This window comes from Chelonia mydas, chromosome 2, assembly GCF_015237465.2.
Source record: "Chelonia mydas isolate rCheMyd1 chromosome 2, rCheMyd1.pri.v2, whole genome shotgun sequence".
Lineage (NCBI taxonomy): Eukaryota > Metazoa > Chordata > Testudines > Cheloniidae > Chelonia > Chelonia mydas.
In genome coordinates this window covers 190,636,888-190,657,260 of record NC_057850.1, presented here as the reverse complement: position 1 = coordinate 190,657,260, position 20,373 = coordinate 190,636,888, and the positions used below count along the sequence as shown (strand labels likewise).

The following is a 20,373-nucleotide window of genomic DNA, read 5'->3' as shown; positions in this document are numbered from 1 at the left end:
TACAGGAAATACCTTCTTTATAGGGCTTCTCTTAGAAATACTAAGCAAAAAAAAAAACAAAAACAACAAAGCCTCCAAACCCTTGAATTAACTTTAAGATATTCTTCTATCACCTATTGGAAAATTAAAGCAATAGGGCATTTCTGATACTTGATACTTAGGGTGACCAGATGTCCCAATTTTATAGGGACAGTCCCTATTTTGGTGTCTTTCTTTTATAGGCTCCTATTACCCCCCACCCCCAGTCCCGATTTTTCACACTAGACGTCTAGTCACCCTTTTGATACTCAAACAAGCATAGGTAAAATTACCTAAGTTTGTCCCTACATAACAAGAGTACTCTTTAACCTCAATTCATTATCCATACCAACATAAGAAAAGACCAAAAACTGGGCAGTCAAACAGAGCATCTGTGATAGGCCCACAGAAATTAATTAGAGCAGTGACCTGTGTTAGAGGGGGAAAAAGGACTGAAAGACAAAGGAGGAGTAAGTGTGTTAAGATAAGAGACCCCTGTACTTTCTGTCTCCCTAGGTTCGACCTCCCTATCCAGCGTCTGTCATCTGGTAGGATCCCTTCCCTTGCAAAGAAGACCCCTCCCACCCTGAATAAAGGTAAAATCAAATAAAGTGTATTGAAGGGTTTATAACAAAGAGTGGAGCAAATAAGAAGGGGAATAAACAACAAATGATGCAATACAGTGATTACCCCCAAACTCAATCCTATAAAACATATATATACATACACATATTATATATATATATATATAAAAAACACCTTCTTCCCAGATCAAAACGACGGCAGATGCTTGGGACCTCAATCCTCTGGCTAATGGTAAGCCTTTGGAGAGGATCTCCAAGGAATCCCTTGATGTTTCCTCGAGACCATGGGCGAAGCAGATGTTGCGTCCAGGAGAACGGCGGCGGATGGTACTTCTCCTTCTCTCCTTCTTGCAGGTGAGGAAGCTGTTGGAGGAAAATCCCTATCCCTTCTACCACTAAAATGGATAGATGCCTGCAGGTCAGACCCGTGGCCCGTGACCGTCCCTAGCTGCCACTCAGATGGACAGCAGCTGAGCCGTACTCGGGCAGACTTATATAATCTGGCCCGAGAAACCCCATAGAAGGAGCAGAAAACCCCTTCTGGGAAACCCTGTGGAAAAGGCGGTAAAAACCAGTTCTATCCAGAAGTTGTTTACCACTTCTGAGGAGAAATAAAAGAGTGGGAAAATGAATCTATAGCTCACATGGGCATAAAACTCCATTTTGGAACCAACATGGCTTCCTGTGATTACAGAACATATGAAAGCAAATCCAACCTAACACCTGCTTTCACATGAAATGCATGAAGAATCTCTTCCAGAGGCCCAAAAGTCTTATGTGGCCTCCTGACTAATCATCACAACACCAGAAGAATGCTACAGAATGGAAAGAACTAAAGAAACTTATTTTAAAGAAGTACTGTGCATGTTTACATATAGCACAAGACTATCACATGATCAGATATCAAATCAAATTTGTTGAAATCGTTGATGGAAAAGCTGAGAACTGTAAGAAAAGCTAGGTGGGAGGAGGGCTCATGCCAAGGCAACATTGGCAGAGCAGTGCAGTACTCTAGTTACAATAATTCTGGAGTTCTAATCAGAAGAGACTATAGTTTGGAGGGGAGAGGGAGGGTTTCTCATGCAGATAAAAGCCAGTCAGAACTAGAGACCACCAATCTCATTTTCTCTTGTCACCCTGTTGGGGACACTGGGCATGGCCACTAGGTAACTCGAGGGGATGGAAGACCAGGAGTGTCGATAAAGCCCCCTCACAGTAGGCCCAAGTGACCTTGGCTCCCCCCGCCTGGAGGCACTCGCAGCAGTTATGCTGAGGTTCTGCAACAATATGTTGCAAAGTCAGGCTGCCTGAAACTAAACAAGGCCAAACAGGGCAGATATGGCAGAACAATGCTGAACAAAGCAGCTTTATATCTATAGTTTAATAGATAGTACAGAGAACAAGGGAACTAGCTGGTATCTGGATTAGCTGGCTATATGGATACTTAGGGCAGCTTGCTATTGGATAAGTATGCTGAAGAAAGGATGTATAAAAGCCTGTGTAACTTCCTGCTCTGTGTGCAGGATTTGAGATTCTATTCTCCCTGTACCTTCTTTGAAGCTTCAAATAAACTTTTCTGCTTCTCCACCCCGTTGTGTTTATTGGGTGACGCACACCAGGCAACGAACCCCTGCTGTTGCTTGCCTCTGGCACTGGGTGCCGGCAACAACCCTAATGAGGACAGAAATTCAGGTCTGCAGAAATAAAACCAGTGTACCATCTCGCTCTTCCCCGATGAGGGTCTTACAGACACATTTCCTAGTTCAAGTTATTTTACCACAGCATAACCTTTACCCCGTTATGAGCTGTGACAAACATGTAGTTGTAAAATAAAATATAACTTTATTATTTTTCCCCCATTAGCAGACTAACTCCTGCCCAGAATCAGAAGGAATGTGTGACAGGTTGGACCCCCCTTCCAGAGTGCCATCCGATGTGCTGGGGTCCCACTGAGCCCGCCTGTGTCCACCAGCCTGGGTTCCCCTTACTCTGTGCTGCTGTGACAGGCTCTCAAGCCCCCTTCCAGCACACACACACAACTAGGGACACACAGAGCTGTAGAATCCCACAGAGTCTGCAATCAGCTCTGTGTGAGAGGACTCAGCTCAGTGATTGCCCAGCACTCTGATGCACACACCCTCTGGAGGGTAAACCCAAAATTATATTGTCTTGTGTTGCATAGAAATCTATACAGTGCAAGCTCAAGAAATTCACCCCCTCCCTCAATGTGGAGGGAGATATGCACAGCTTTTTGCCAGCCCCAGTATGAAACAAAAAACAAGTTTATTAACTACAAAAGGTAAATTTTAAGTGATTATACACAATAGCAAACAGAACACAGCAGATTACTGAGCAAACATGCAAACTAGGCTGAATACCTTAAAGAAATTGGCTACAAATAGTAATTTCTCACCCTAAATGTTGTTTTATTCAGGTTGCAGAGTTTTTTGAAGGTAAACTGCACTGCTTGCAGCATAAATCTCCAGGTATACCCTTCATAGGCTGACCTTTCTTGCCTGGGCTCAGCCCCTGCCTCCCTCAACTTAGTTCCTTTTTTCTTCAGGTGTTTTCAGCAGTCTTCCTTCTTGGGTGGGGAGACAGTGGAGAAGAGCCTGTGTCAACTCACTCCCCAGGGCCTTAAATAGGATTTGCATATGGCGGGAATCCTTTGTTTCCCAGTTTGACCCCCACCCTCTTCCCATGGAAAAGTACCAGAATTTCAAGATAGTATCCTGTACCAGGTGACGATCACGTAACCCTACTATGTCAAAGCAGCATCCCAGGAAACTTCTCAGGAAGGAGGGAGATTAGTATCTTCAAAGTCCTATTGTCCTTCCTAATGGCCCATCCAGGCTGATTGCATACTGTCTGGTCGTGTGACAAAGTTCCTGCTCTACCTTGGTGGGTCTTGTGCTTATTCGCGCATTTGCTCGTCTTGGAGTTTCACGGCAGCCCTCAGGGTGGCCATTTTTCTGAATTCACAGTCTAGGTCGACTCCTCCTGTGTCTGACCAGGAGTTGGGAGGATTTGGGGGGAACCCGGGCCCGCCCTCTACTCTGGGTTCCAGCCCAGGGCCCTGTGGAATGCAGCTGTCTAGAGTGCCTCCTGGGACAGCTGTGTGACAGCTACAACTCCCTGGGCTACTTCCCCATGGCCTCCTCCCAACACCTTCTTTATCCTCACCATAGGATCTTCCTCCTGGTGCCTGATAATGCTTGTACACCTCAGTCCTCCAACAGTCCACATTCTCGCTCCTAGTGACTCTTGCACCCAACTCCTCACACACACACCACAAACTGAAGTGAGCTCCTTTTTAAAACCCAGGTGCCCTGATTAGCCTGCCTTAATTGATTCTAGCAGCTTCTTGATTGGCTGCAGGTGTTCTAATCAGCCTGTCTTAATTGTCTCCAGAAGGTTCCTGATTGTTCTCGAACCTTCCCTTAACCTTACCCAGGGAAAAGGGACCTACTTAGCCTGCTCTCCTGCTGTTGCCTTCTGGCCTGGGCTTTCTTTGCTTGGCTTCCCGCCTGGCCGGGCCAGATACTTTCCCCTCTTTCTTTTCTTTTTGTTGTTTTTTTTTCTTTCTCTGCTGTTGCTAGAGTGCTGGCCGGCTGCCGGCCAGCTGTTAGCCCCCCCCCGGCCTGCCCTCGGACGCTGCTGCTGCTCCAGCTGAAACCTCCCCCCCCGGAGGAGGGGCCTGCCAGCCCGCTCCCCGGAGGGGGGGAGTGGAGGGACCCAGCCCCCAAACCTAGCTGCTTGCTGTTTGTCTGTGGACCCGTCTCCGGCTGAGAGGAATCTTATCACTTGCTCCAGCATTTCTGGAATGCAAAAAAGAAAGCCCAGAACAGACAGAGAAAAAGCTGTCTACCGGAGGAACACCGCCCGGGGAACCTACAAATCGCCGTGGAGGGGGCCCAAGACTAAGTAACTTTCGAACTGTGCTCTTGTGTGAGGGGAGGCCTTGACTGTGCTGTGACTGTGTTTGTAGGGACACAGGGGGTGTGGCACGGAGCTGCCCCCCGATCCATCTGTGTCCTCCCAACCCCCACACTACTATCCTCATCACTGCCCCCTCCATCGTCATTGCTGGCTGTTTAACATCTGCCTCTGGACTTAGCTGCTTGCCCTGATTCCACCGTGTGGGCCAGAAGCACCAGCCAACCAAACAGGACTCTCTGGACAAGCGTATGGTGGTTCATGTGCCCCCCACCCCCCGAACTGCCCATCCCACAGCCTGTCCCCAACTCTTGTTAACCACCTGCCACCGCCCCCGCTGGGGCATCAGCAATGGAGGGCACTGGGGTGACCTCCACTGCTGCCATGCCCACGGCCTCCCCAGACTCTAGGGGAGCCCCCCCAGCCGGCAGGAAAGGCCAGGGCAAGAAGAAGGGGAAGGGCCCCGCTAAAACCAACAGGCCCTCCGTGGCAGGGGCCACCCCCACTGCTGCGGCCCCGCCACTGACCACGGCGTCCCTCCCCGCTGCCCCATCCACCAGCTCTGCGGGTGTCCCTCCCTCACCCCCCAGGATGTATGCCTGGGCGGCGGCAGCCCCCCCACCTGCCGCCTCGTCATCTCTCCTGCCCACCACCTCCGCCACCATCAACAGCGGCCAGGGCCCCTTCCCCACCATGACAAGGAAGCACAGTGTCTGATGCCTCCTGGTGCCCGCCTCGCCCCACATGGAGACCTACGTGCGGGCGTTGGCGAGGGTGGTGGGGCCCTCGGCCATTGTGGTGGCCTCCAAAATGTATGGGAAGGTCGTCTTCTTCTTAGCATCGGGGGCTGCTGCCCAGGAGGTGGTGGAGAGGGATCTGGTGGTGAGGGGGGGTGTTTGTCCCCCTAGAGCCGCTAGAGGACCTGGGCGTCTGCCTGGTCCTGACCTCTGTCCCTCCTTTTCTCCCCAATGCTACCCAGTTACCCGCCCTTTCCACCCTGGGGAAACCTGTTTCTGTCATCAGCCCTGTCCTGTTGGGCTGCAAGGACCCCTGCCCCCAGACCAATCGACCCCCTCACCCCTTTACGGCGAGCCGGCTGCATGAACTGCAACCAGTATGCTTCCAAACCGCGCCAAGGAAACATCTATACATGCTCATGCTTCACACCCTCACCCTAGCGTCCCGCCCCGACACAAAGACCTTCTGCCACCTTTGGAGGGCGAGCAGCCCCGGTGGGCCAGCCTATATTCCACCTTGGTTCTGAGGCCCGTCGGGGACATCAGTTGGCGGCTCCTTCACAGTGCTGTGAGCACGGGCACGTACTTGGCGTGGTTCAACCCCATCCCAGATACTTGTCCCTTTTGCGGTGTGAGGGAAACCCTTGCGCATGTATATTTGGATTGCGCCAGGCTGCAGCCCCTGTTCCAGCTCCTCACAAATCTTTTATTACGTTTTTGGTTGCATTTTTCCCCTCACCTTTTTATTTATGCACTCCTCATCCGTGGCCTCACAAAGTCGCGGGATCTCCTAGTTAACCTCCTCCTGGCCCTGGCTAAAACGGCCATCTATAAAACCAGAGAGAGGAGGTTGGCCAATGGAGTTTCCTGTGACTGTGGGGCCATTTTCCGATCCTCGGTCCGTTCACGTATCCAGGCGGAGTTCCTCTGGGCAGCGTCCACTGACTCCCTTGATGCTTTTGAGGAGCAGTGGGTGCTGTCCGAGGCTCTCTGCTCGGCGTCCCCGTCCGGCTCCCTTTGTTTTGACCCTTTGACTGGGGGAGAGAGTAAGGGACCCCAGCCCCAGCCATTGCTGCTGCGGACACCACCATCTTAGAGGGGTCCTTTCACACGTGCCCTCCCCCCCGGGGTTGTCCACCCCACAGCCTGCCCCTTTTGTTGGGTGATTTCAGAGGAGGGAATTGTTGGTGACACTCGGGCGTGGTGCCAGGTAACTCAAGGGGGTGGCAGACCTTGAGAGTCGATGAAGCTCCCTCGCTCTGGACCACCAGGTAATCAGAAGGGTGGAAGACCACGAGAGTCGAGGAAGCCCCCCGCTGTGGGCCCAGGCAAGCTTGAACACTTCCCTCCTCTGAAGCTAATGAGAAAACAATTGTGATTGGTTGCTGTGTTACAAAACAAAACAACAGCATATGCAATGTGTAAGTGTATTATGCAAATAAAAAACACCTTTTTTGCTTCAAAAAAAAAAAAAATTACTCTCCTATAGCCATCTTGCCTGACCCTGTCACAGTGGGTATTCACCAAGTACACACACAGTTGTAACTGTTACATAATCAATATTCCTAACTTCAGATATAGAAATGATACATGCATATAAATTGGATAATCACATTCAGTAAATCATAACCGTTCCAATGATACCTCACATGAACCACCTTGCATAAAACATCTTAGTTATGCCATATTCATATCATAACAATATTTATATGAAGAATATGGGGTGTAATGTCTCAGAATGTATCCCTTTAAAATGAAAACCACTGTCTCATTATTAAAGTTGGTTGGGAGTTATTTGATAAAGCATTTTTTTGACAGAAAATGCCAACTCGTCAAAACCAAAAATTTTCAAGTGACTGTATCAGTCTTGACAAAACTTCCTCAAGTGCAGGATAGATTTTCAGGTGGCAGGAAGAGGAAGAGAGACAGAGAAAGAATAGCCAATAGTCCACTGATGAGGACACTCACCTGGGATGTGGGAAAAAGTCTTTCCGTGATTCAGAACAAGGACCTGAACCTGGGTCTTCTATGTCCCAGGTGAGCATCCTAACCACCACCAAGCTATTCTGGCGTGGGGTTCTTTCTCAAAAGTGCTGGTTTCACCCTGATGCAGAACAAGAGAAGATTTTGAAATCTGAAAATTTTTTGCAGGACAGGAAAACCACTTCCTACCCAGCTCTATTCATTATACCCTTCCTTTCCAAAGATATCTCTACATTGGTGTGTTTACTAAGTTACTGGACTATAAACATGCTTGTATGTGCTCCCCAGACCCGCATCAAGTGTCCCCATATGCTGTGCTGGGCAAAACACTATCTATATGCATATACTCAGAGCCACACTCACAGTCACAAAAGTGAAAGCCTGCAAGCTGCATGGAACCTTCTTAAAAATACCATAGTAGAGGCTCACATTAAATGTATACCCCAAATTAAAAAAAACAGTAAGAGGACCAAAAAAGTGCCAACATGGCTAAACAGCAAAGCAAAAGAAGCAGTTACAGGGAAAAAGGCATCCTTTAGAAATTGGAAGTTAAATCCAACTGAGAAAAATATAAAGGAACATAAACTCTGGCAAGGCAAGTCTCAGAGTATAATTAGGCAGGCCAAAAAAGAATTTGAAGAGCAACTAGCAAAGACTCAAAAACTAACAGCAAAAAATTTTGTAAGTACATCAGAAGCAGGAAGCCTGCCAAACAATCTGTGTGGCCACTGGACGATTGAGGTGCTAAAGGAGCAGTCAAGGAACATAAGGTCGTTGGAGAGAAGCTAAATGAATTCTTTGCATCAGTCTTCACTGCAGAGGAAGTGAGGGAGATTCCCACACTTGAATCATTCTTTTCAGGTGACAAATCTGTGGAACTAACCCCAGGTTGAGGTGTCAATAGAGGAGGTTTTGGAACAAATTGATAAATTAAACAGTAATATGTAATAAGGACTATATGGTATTCACCCAAGAGTTCTGAAGGAACTCAAATATGAAATTGCACAGCTACTAACTGTGGTATGTAACCTATCACTTAAATCAGCCTCTGCACCAGATGATTGGAGGATAGCTAATGTGACACCAATTTTTAAAAAAAGAGCCAGAGGTAATCCTGGCAATTACAGGCCAGTAAGCCTAATTTCAGTACCAGGCAAATTGGTTGAAACTATAGTAAAGAACAGAATTATCAGACACATAGATTAACACTGTTGGGGAAGAGACAACACGGCTTTTGTAAAGGGAAATCTTTGATTGGGTTAACAAACGTGGACAAGAGTGATCCTGTGGATATAGTATATTTGGACTTGCAGAAGGCCTTTGACAAGATCCCTCACCAAAGGCTCTTAAACAAAGTAAGCAGTCATGGGATAAGAGGGAAGGTACTCTCATGAATCAGTAACTGGCTAAAAGATGGGAAACAAAGGGTGGGAATAAATGGTCAGTTTTCAGAATGGAGAGAGGTATATAGTGGTGTCCCCCAGAAATCTGTACTGGGACCAGTGCTGTTCAACATATTCATAAATGATGTGGGAAAAGGAGTAAACAGTAAGGTGGCAAAAATTGCAGACGATACAAAATTATTCAAGATAGTTAAGTCCAAAGCAGACTCCAAAGAGTTACAAAGGGATCTCACAAAATTGGGTGACTGGGCAACAAAACGGCAGATGAAATTCAATGTTGATATATGCAAAATAATGCACATTGGAAAACATATTTCAAACTATACATACAAAATAATAGGATCTAAATTAGGTGTTACCTCTCAAAGAAAGAAATTTTGGAGTCATTGTGGATAGTTCTTTGAAAACACCATTGAAAACAATGTGCAGCAGCAGTCAAGAAAGCTAACAGAATGTTAGTAACCATCAGGAAAGGGACAGGTAAGAAGACAGAACATATAATAATTCCCCTATATAAATCCATGGTTCACCCCCATCTTGAATACTGTGTGCTATTGTGTGTGCCATCTCAAAACAGACACATTAGAAATGGAAAAGGTACAGAGATGGGCAACACAAATGATTAAAGGTACAGAACAGCTTCCATATAAGGAGAGAGAGAAAAAAAAGACGGGGATTTTCAGCTTAGAAAAAAGATGCCTAAAGGGGGTTATGATCGAGGTCTATAAAACCATGACGGGTGGGGAGAAAGTAAATAAGGAAGCATTATTTACCCCTTCACATAATGCAAGAACCAGGGGGCACCAATGAAACTAATAGGCAATTAAAACAAACAAAAGGAAGTCTTTCTTCACACAATGCACAATCAACTTGTAGAACTGATTGCCAGGAGATATTGTGAAGGCCAAAATTATAATGGGGTTCAAAAAAGGATTAGATGAGTTCATGGAGGATAGGTCCATCATTTGCTATTAGTCAAGATGGGCAGGGATGAAACTCCATGCTCGAATGTCCCTAGCCTCTAACTGCCAGAAGCTGGGAGTGGGCAACAGAGGATGGATAACTCACTAATTCCCTGTTCTCTTCATTCCCTTTGAAGCACCTGGCATTGGCCACTGTCAGAAGACAGAATAGTGGGATAAATGGACCACTGGTCTGACCCCATATGGCCATTCTTACGTTCACACTGTTGCCATTATTTAACATTAGTGCTATCATTTTAGGGGTGGTATCCCACAGTTTTGTGAGGTAAGGGAGACACTCTAGGAACCGCTTTGCCCTGTGTCATTGGCACTGTCCCCCACCTTCATCCATTTGCGGATGGCAGTTCCTGATCACATCTCCCCTCACTGTTACTCCCTACCAAACTGGGTGGAAGGCATAGAGCAATGGTAGGATGATGTGGTTCTGCTCCATCTCTTTATTGTGGGACAAATGGTTATGCTGTGGAGTAGGTGATCAGCAAGAAGCTGGATGGAATTTGGGCAGAACTTTCTGACACATCACATATGGCTGACCTTGAAGGTCAACGACAATTCATTCAGCTCACATGGTACAGATATGGTGAATGTCAGTTTTGCCATGCTATAACCTTCAGTGGACTGTCATTTTCATGCAGGAGAGCCAGTATACTGTTGTGGGATCACATCGTTTTGGAAACCTGGGATGACCCATAGTGGCTTGAGAATGTCTGAATGAGGAAACAGACCTTCATGGAGTTGTGTGAGGATCCTGCACCAAAATTCCAGTCCCAGAACATTCAATTCAGGGAAGCCATTCCGGTGCAGAAGCAGGTGGTTATTGCCCTGGGGAAGCTGGAAAGCTCCAGACATTTGCAGGTCCACTGCAAACTGCTTTGGGACTGGAATTGTCCATAGGTGGGATCACAGTTGTACAGGTTTGCAAGGCAATTAACACTGTGATCTACCCACAGCTGGTGTCATAAGAAAAGTCCCAAAAGTAACAGCTGGATCTGAGAGGATGGAGTTTCCAAACTGTGCAGGGACCACTGATGGCTTCCATATCTTAATACTTTGCCCCCTGCAATGGCCAAGTGAGTATGTGAAACAAAAAGGTCACTTACTGTTCACTCATTCTGAAAGGCTTAGTGAGCTACAGAGGGAGATTCATTAGTATAGATGTGGGAAACACTGGAAAGGTTCACGATACCAGGTTGTTGAGATCAGGATTGTACTTGAAGAGGGAAGAAGAGACTTTATACCCAGAAAGAATACTGGTCTGTTTGTTGCGTCTGTGCCCACTGTTATTTTGGGGGACCTCATATACCTGCTCCTAACTTGGCTCATGAAACTGTATCCCAACATCAATGACCCTGGAAAAAAGAGAATTCAATAGCTGCAGAACTGTCATGCAATGAGCATTTGATAGACAAAAATCTTGTTGGTGCTCCCTATTCACTCGTCTGGATGCCAATGTGGCAAATGCCATTCATATAATCATCTCCTGCTGCGCACTCCATAACATTTATGAGGGTAAAGTGGGAGTGCTTCCATCCTGAGTGGGCACTCTGTACAGACAGCCATATATCCTTGTGATGCTGCTGCCTCTGGCAGGACACAACTGAGAGTATCAATTCAGGACAAATTGCTTAGAGCAGGGCAGTCACAGCCCAAGGCTGGGGTTTCTCCACTTCTAAGGCACACCAAACCAGCCAAACAGAGAGGACTTTGGTCTCACCCCACTGGCTAACCATAAATCATACAAGCAATTCCCTTAGACACTCCAGTTTCCCAGTATCATCACCAGTGTCACTCATTATGGGGATAAATGGTTATAAAAACCAATACCCCAGTAAAAGAAAAAAGTTCTCTCAATCCCAAAGGACCAAGCCCCAGACCCAGGTCAATATACCAGTTAGATTTTACGCACAAATCATGCTGTTGCCAATCCTTTAGAATCTAAAATCTAAAGGTTTATTCAAAAAAAGAAAGATATATAGATGAGAGCTAGAATTGGTTAAATGGAATCAATTACATTCAGTAATGGCAACGTTCTTGGTTCAGGCTTGTAGCAGTGATGGAATAAACTGCAGGTTCAAATCAAGTCTCTCGAGTACCTGCACAGCTGGGATGGATCATTCGGTCCTTTGTTCAGAGCTTCAGTTTGCAGCAAGGTTCCTCCAGAAGTAAGAAGCAGGATTGAAGACAAAATGGAGGGGTTTCCAGGCCCTTTTATATTTTCTACCCTGTGGAAGGACACCCCTTTGTTCTTACTGCAGAAAATCATAGAGGAAGATGGAGTTTGGAGTCACATGGGCAAGTCACATGTCCATGCATGACTCAGTTCTTTACAGGCGGCAGCCATTGTTCACATGTTACCTTGAACATTCCCAGGAAGACTGCTAATGTGGATTGGAGTCTCCCAAGGTCCATTGTCAGTTAAATGTTTCTTGATTGGGCACTTAATTTGAAAATTCCTTTCTCAAGAAGCTGACCAAATGCTTCACTCATGCTATTTAGAATCAAACACATTGAGATACAAGTACATAGCCAATATTCATAACTTGAACTACAAAAACGGTACACACATACAGATAGCATAATTATAACCAGCAAATCATAACCTTTTTATAGACACCTCACACAACAACCTTTGTACAAAATTTGCTGCAAAAAGTGGTTGCAACAATGATCTATACAGTCACAGTTTATGCCAATAATGTCACAATTCCACATGTGCACACTGGTCCTGGTTCCTAGCAGGCAAGGGAAATCAGGGATGCCATATTGTGATACTAAGGGTCCAGACACCCCGGAGGGAAACAAGTGGGGGCTGAACCTCAAAGAACAAGCAATTGAATCAACTGATTGAAAACAATATTACTGTACTATAGAAGTGTATTGAATAACATATTTTATGAAAGCAGGTGACACACTGGTGATTAATATAATTGTGAAATACATATATTAAAATTATATGAGAAATTATTGATACTAATTGATATTATGCTTTAAATTTTGTGACCAAACAAAAGGAGAAACAGATTTTCTCCCAGATAAGAGACAGACAGATAGCTGCCTTCCCTCTTATGTAAATTAAGCAGTGTGGAATCAAAACAATGGAAGCCCAATTTACGCACCAATCAGCAGGGGCATGATAAGTCCACAGGAAGGGAAGAACAGCAGGAAGCCTTCCTGGCTCTTGAAACAGACACAATAAACTTTGGGGTGACATAAAGGAGGTAAAAAGACATTTGAGCTGTCTGTGACTTGGGGGATTCAAGGGGCCAGAGATCATTGCATATTGGATCCTTTAACCAAGGGGGTTGAAGTCTCTGGGAACTGAGTTTAGGTGAGAAACCTACTTAGACAAAAATTGTAGCTTGCTGAAATTAATTTTTTAGTCTTAGAAGCTTATTTTTACTTTTATTTCCTTGTAACCATTTCTATCTTTATTCCTTATACTTGGTATCACTTAATCCTATGTCTTTTGTTAAATAAACTTGTTTTACTTTTACTATAAACCAATTAAATGCTGTAACTGAAATAAGAATGTTTGTCATACCCCAGTTACATTAGAAGTTGAAGTGTCTTGTTTCTTTAAAGGAGCAACAAACTTAATAACTTCTGTGACTGTTCCAGGAGAGGGCTGGATACTACAGGGAGATGTATCTGGGGAACTCAGAAGTTGGAGTTTACTGTTTATTACCCGCCAGACAAGGTTTAGACTGGCAAAGCCCTGATGACTTTGCTGGCAAGGTAGACAAGCTGGTGTACAAGGGAATTGTCTCACAGTTTAGCAGTAGCAAAACTCTCACCAGTTGAGGCTGAGAGGGGTAACATAGTAACTCACAATTCTGGGAATCCCAAAAGATGGTTTTGGGAAATTTGGCAGTCAGAGGGTGTTGGGGTCACCTTGTAAAGAGTAAGTAGGCAGTGGAACCCAAGAAGTGACCTGCATGCTCGTAGTCTGGCTATTGGTGTCACGGCTGTGAGCCACAGCAACATAGCATTTAAGACACTCAGGGCTGGTAGAGATCCCTTATTAACCCCTTACCAGTCTGGGTTAAACCCCAAAACCTCACATACATGCACACATCCTGGCACAGTAAGGAGGCAGACGACGACATCTGCCCATGCTGAGTCACCTTCACACTGTGCAGATGTTGGAAAAGCACAGGAGGGAACACTGGTACCCACTTGTGCATCTACATAGCTTTGTCAGGGTTTTGTTCCCATGTAGCCAAGGCTCGTTACAGCCATTTGTTCCTGTGATACGTGACACATTACAGACAATTATAACAGGGCACTTCCACTGGGTTATCATTTTAGGGTTGGTTTTTGTGGTAGAAGGTGGCGGCCAAGTTGTGATTTGGTCATTATGGAATGTTTTAATCTTCACTGTTCACACTTGTTTATCAGGAGCATTCAATCTCTCTTAGCCACCTTATCAACATTTGATTGGGTGAGGGGGATGCAGTCATTTTAAAAACTTGTTTATTGTCAGCAGTGCTAGCTGCACTTAGTGACTGTTACAGAGCACTAATACCTACTACTGTTGAAAGTGATCAAGGTTTTTTGGGGGGGAAGGACGGGCTGTTTAATCCCAGGGTAATGGTAGATGCCTGTGTTGCTACTTAAATTGTGTTTTGATTTTATGCATGAGAATTAAGCTATAAAGATGTTTATCTGTCCATTTTCTGTGTTGTGAGTTCTGCTGCATTTAGAACTAGCAGTGTTTTCTCTTTACACATATCACTAACTGCATTTTCCCCATCCATCCCACGTATTGTGAGGAATTTCAGTATTTCTGAACCTTGGCGGGGGAGGAGGTTATGGGTGTGGGACAAACCGGACAAAAAAGTGTTTGCAGTAAGATGGCACCAGACAGTTGCACCATTCCAATTCATGTGCTCTGAATTGTGGGGCCCAATCCCGAACCTGAAAAGCATCTTATGTTCATTGCACTTAAGAAGGAGGGTCCACACACAAGCCAAGGAAACTATAATATTTATTAAAAGTACTACATGGATCTCAGAAGTAAAATATTTTTTAAAGAAATGTAAAGCAACAATATTTAAAACATAATGGGTCTGAATCTATCAACCAGGGCAAATGTTAATGTCTCTGCACCCATCTCCTTGCCCACCTCCTGACTAAGGAGGAATAACATGGTAAAATTGTTCTTGGGGACAAAGAAAGATGTCTCCTAGATGGGGCTTGGAGGGCGGGCACTTGGCCGGGTTTCACAGACTTCCACAGGCTCACTGTTCCCCGCCTGGGAGCTTAGGGAGGCCCCCCTGTGAAGGAGGGCATCAGTGGAAGATCTGGCCTGGGGAGTACTGCAGGCTCCATGTTCTCCTCCCAGTCAATTGGGAGTGTTGGCTCTTCCACTTTGGCAGTGCCCTTGGCAGCAGATGGAGGAGGAGATGGCGGTAGTAACGGCAGTTCATTGACAGGTGGAGTTGTCATGGCAGCAGGCAGACTCCCAACTTGTTTGGCCACCAGTTCTTTGAGCCTCTCCATTGGGGAAGGCTCCCATTCCCTAAAACATGTCTTTTGGTTCAGGAGACATTTCATCAGTCTCTCTTCCTGAATCTTCCCTTTCCCTGAGGAACTCAAACTGATCCTGGTTCCTCCTGTCCATGCAATGAGCAGATCTTCCAGGATTCTCCTCTGTCTGCCTCTGCTGTCTCTGGGGTGCTGCTCCCACCCTCCCAATGGAAAGGTTTCCCTCTCAGGAGCTGAAGGTCCTACCAATTCAAAGACAAGGGTAGATTTTTTTTTTCCCCTTTGGAAGAAGCCACGAAATCCCCTCAGATAACCACTTTGCTGTAAAAGTTTTGAAACTTTTCAGCTTTTCAACAGCGTGACTACTAGACTAGCCTTGGTTTTTGGACAACTTTAGCAGCCCATGGGGAAGGACCAGAGGCTATTAATAATAAGATAAATTTACTCATGTTTTTAAAAATTTTAAATGTTCATTGTATTACAAAGGGGGTGGCAGTTCTTTCCAGGGTCTATGATACCAGTTTGCAATATCTTCTTTAAAGGCTGGCCAACATTTGGAGAATATATGTTTTCAGGATACCAGAATGGAAAAGAGTGGAGGATATCCAGCGATCTATGCCAGAGAGATGTTTCTGCTAATCGTCACCCCTCTAAATATTGCTGGAGGCATTTGGTCAGCTCTGAAGGTGGACCAAAGCAATCAATAGGAGGACAAAAAGAATGCCACCATGCCCAAACAGCAGAGCAATGGGGGCCATTACAGGCAAAAAGGCATCCTTTAAAATCAGGGAGTCAAATCCTAATGAGGAAAATAGGAAGGAGCACAAACTCTGGAAAGTAACATGTAAAAATAAGGTAGGCCAAGAAAGAAATTACCAGTAATTTTTTTTTTTTTTTTTAAGTACATGAAAAGCTGGAAGTCTGCCACAAGGCAGCAGGGCTACCAGATAATAAAGGAGCACTCAAGGAAGACAAGGACATTGCAGAGAAGCCAAATGATTTTTTTGCACCAGGGCTATCCCTAGCAATTCTGGGGCCCTATGCAGCCCCCCACAGGGGTGTGTTTGTGGGGCCCCAGGCCTCTGCGGGGGAGAGAGTGGGGGGCTGGGCCCCAGGCCTTCGTGGGGGGGGGTGGGCCTGGCTTGGGGGGCAGGCGGGAACCACTGGTGGCATGGCTGAGGCCGGGTCGCTGCACTCCCGCTACTGGTGAGTGCAGGCCCAGCCTGGATGCAGAGCTCAGGGGAATAGGGGCGGGGCTGGGGTGGAGCTGAGCCTCCACCATGGGGAAGAGCCGGAGCAGGGGCTGGAGCAGCAAGCAGCTGTGCAGGCACCAGGAAATTTGGTGCCCCAAATTTCCTGGTGCCCTACACAGCTGCATGCTTTGCGTAGGGTAAGGACTGCCCTGGCACCAGTCTTCACTGCAGAGGATGTGGGAGAGATTCCCACTTCAGAGCTATTGTTTTTGGGTGACAAATCTGAAGTACCATCCCAGATTGATCTGTTAGTAAAACAGGTTTTAGAATAAACTGATAACTGATTATTTAGTTTCTCAGGACCAGATAGTATATACCATCTTCACTGAGTCCGGCCCATGTGGGAATGTCTATACTGCTATTTTTAGCCCTATACCAAAACAACTGACCTAGACTCTGATACTTGCTGCCATGCTGTGAATGTGTACCCTATGTGGCCATGGGATAAGAGGGAAGGTCCTCTCACGGATCAGCAGCTGGTTGAAAGATAGTAAACAAAGGGTAGGAATAAATGGTCAGTTGTCACAATGGAGAGATGTGAACAGAAGGGTCCCCCAAGGATCTGTACTGGGACCTTTGCTGTTCCAACATGTTCATTCATGCTCTGGAAAAGGGGGTAAACAATGAGGTGGCACAGTTTGCAGATGATATAAATTTTTTCAAGATAGTTAAGTCCAAAGCAGGCTACAAGGAGTTGCAAAGGGATCTCACAAAACTGTGTAATGGGGCAACAAGCAGATGAAATTCAACGTTGATAAGTGCAAAGTTATGCTCATTGGAAAAAATAATCTCAACTATACGTGTATATATATATATATATATATATATATATATATATATATATATAAATAAAATGATGGGTTCTACATTAGCTGTTACCACCCAAGAAAGAGATCTTGGAGTCATCATGGATAATTCTTTGAAAACTTCTGCTCAATGTGCAGCAGTGGTCAAAAGGCTAACAGTGCATTAGAAACTAATAGGAAACGGATAGAATATAAGAGAAAATATCATAAACCTGCTATATAAATCCATGGTGCACTTACACTTAAATACTGTATCCAGTTCTCGTTGCCCCATCTCAAAAAGGATATAGTGCTGTGGTCCCCAAACTTTTTACCTTGTCCCCCCCCACCGCCCTCTGTCCAGAGTTGGGCTGTGGTTCCTGGAGGGGGAACGTGGATGGGGTAAGGCTGGGGGCCGAGTCTGGGGCAGGGTGGGGGGAGCGAAGCGAAGATTAGGGCCTGGAGCCAGGAGCAGAGCTTGGTGGTGCTCCCTCCACACCCTCTGTGGGGGCTGGCCCGGGCCCCAGCTGTGGCCCCTGAATGTTCCTCTGTGCTCCCCGGGGATGGGGTGAGTCCCACAGTTTGGGTACCTCTGATATAGTGGAATTGGAAAATGTTGAAAGAAAGGGAATGAAAATGATTAGAGGTATAAAAAAAGCTTCCATACAAGGAGAGACTAAAAACATCAGGGCTGGTCATCTTAGAAAAGAGATGACTAAGGGGGAATATGATAGAGGACTATAAAATCATGAATAGTTTGGAAAAACTCAATAGAGAAGTGTTATTTACCCTTTCACACAATACATGAGGGATCACTCAGCAGGTTTAATATAAACAAGAAAAAGCACTTTTTCACATGATGCACAACTAACCTGTGGAACTCATCGTCATGGGATGTTATGATGCCCAACAGCATTACTGGGTTCAAAAAAGAACTAGAAAAGTTCATGGAGGATAGATTCATCAATGGCTATTAGCCAAGATGATCTAGGATGCAATCCCTTGGTTCAGGGTGACCCTAAACCTCTATTAGAAGCCATGAGTGGAAGACAGAGGTGGATCACTCCATAATTGCCCCATTCTGTACGCTCCCACTGAAGCTCTGATAGAGGCCACTGTCAGAGACAGGATACCAGGCAAGATGGACCATGGTTTGACCCAGTATGGCAGCTGTTATGTTCTTATGACCAATCAAATTTGCACTGCCATTGAACCTCAAGACCCAGCTGGAGTTTCTGTAACACCAAAAATTTGCTGAAATATGCTTTCAGGACTGGGAGGCAATTTGACTGGAAATTTATTACATTCTCAACTCGCATAGAGAGTTTCCATATAAAGGGAGATGCGAACCACAAAAATCACCCACCCATTCCCAGCATCATGAGGAAGTCCTGCCTCTGTGCCTGCCTAGCAACAGCGCGGAGCCATCAGTGAGTTACCTGGTGTCATGGTGAAAGACGTTAACCAACAAGGGCCCTGGCTGCCTTCCTCAAGAAGTCAGGAAAGCCGAAGGTGCCTGAGTGGGTGGATACGGTCAAGCTGGGCAAGCACAAGGAGTTGGCCCCATACTATGAGAACTGGTTCTATACCAGAGCAGCTTCCACAACCCAGCATCTGTACCTCAGCGACAGTGCTGGCGTCGGCTCCATGACCAAGATCTACGGGAGCCGCCAGCGCAATGGCGTCATGCCCAGCCACTTCAGCCGCGGCTCCAAGAGTGTGGCCAGGAGGGTGCTGCAGGCCACAAAGGGGCTGAAAATGGTGGAGAAGGATCAGGATCGAGGCCGCAAACTTACCCCCCAGGGACTGAGAGATCTGGACAGAATCGCTAGCCAGGTGGCAGCTGCAAACAAGAAACATTAAAATGAGCATCAGATAATAAAACCCGGTTCCTGTTTAAAAAAACAAAACAGTGCAATGACAGGGAAAGAAAGAGACATTACAACCTTATTTCATTCCCTGAAGTTTTAGATCAGCATCACAAAACCCTCAACTCTCCACTGAAAAGGGAAATGGCACTATGTTTATCCATCCACCAGATTGTATCCTTCTCCCACCCCTTCTGCTACCCAGCTTGTGCAGCATGGCTCAGTGCTGGGACAGGCCGGACACCATGGACAGAGACAGTAACAATTTTGTAATCTTCCAAGGGAGAAAGGACTGCTGTGACTAGCTTTTCCTCAGACAACCAAAGTGCTCTCTTCTCCTTCCCAGACCTAAGCTCCTCCATTCAGTGTGGCTCCTGTTTTAAAGGGATGATAAGATCAGAGGTGTGTGGTAGAAGCACTGAAACTGTGTAATCTTCCAAGGGACAAAAGACAGCTGTTACTAACATTAAACAAACAATTTTTTTTTTTTTAAAAAAACAACCGTGCCATCCCCAGCCAGGACCTTTTTAAACCAGGACCCTCCCATCCCCTGGTCCGTGCGGTCCTGGAACCATTGTTGCCTGTCTGATGGCTAAGAAATGCACAAACACAGGGACACAATGGTTTTTCATCAATAATCTGTTTTTAAGCTAAAGCTTCTGCCAAATGATTAATAGTGCTTCATCAGAAAGCAATAAAATCAGTGATTTGTAGCTGTGTCATGCTCAGGGACCATTTTGGGGAGGAGCAGAGTAGGGGCTGGAGGGGAAGGAACACTGGAGGAGTTTGGTAAGGGGATGGTGCATGACAACGATGTGGATTCAGCACTGCAGTTCAAACTCAGTGAGACATAGCAATACATGGCATATTATCCATGGAAGAAAAATCAGTGCACAGTATTTTAAATGCCCTGGGGATCTTAAAATCAGGAATGTAGTACCAAAGCAAAAGTGGAGGGTTGGGGTCCTCTTATGCTTACCAGCCTGGGGTTTTGGTTCTTACTGCAGCTTAGTGTCCTCCTCAGGAACATTGCGGAGCTTCATCAACCAGTTCCCCAAGGCAGAGATGGAAAACCACATGTTTTGCATCTTCTGCAGTCCTTGCTGCCTCCTTGCCCTGGCCCTCATTGGCATCCTAACAGACAATGAGCCAGCGCTGTTGAGAAGGGGGTCATGACTCATGAGCCATTTCACTGAATGTCTTGACATGACCTGTTCCAGCTCACTGCTGAAGATGCATGTATGGTGAGCCCTCCCACAGCAACTGTTAGATTTTCTGCTCTCCGGTACAGTAGCCTCAAGTGCTGGAGTCGGCTCAATCCCCACCTACTCTGGCC

At 46.1% G+C, this 20,373-nt stretch overlaps 1 pseudogene; it reads left to right on the top strand.

The window, feature by feature from the left end:
* The first annotated feature begins 886 nt into the window (after positions 1–886).
* LOC102933675 lies at positions 887–19,081 on the top strand (annotated as a pseudogene).
* The last annotated feature ends 1,292 nt before the right edge of the window (positions 19,082–20,373 follow it).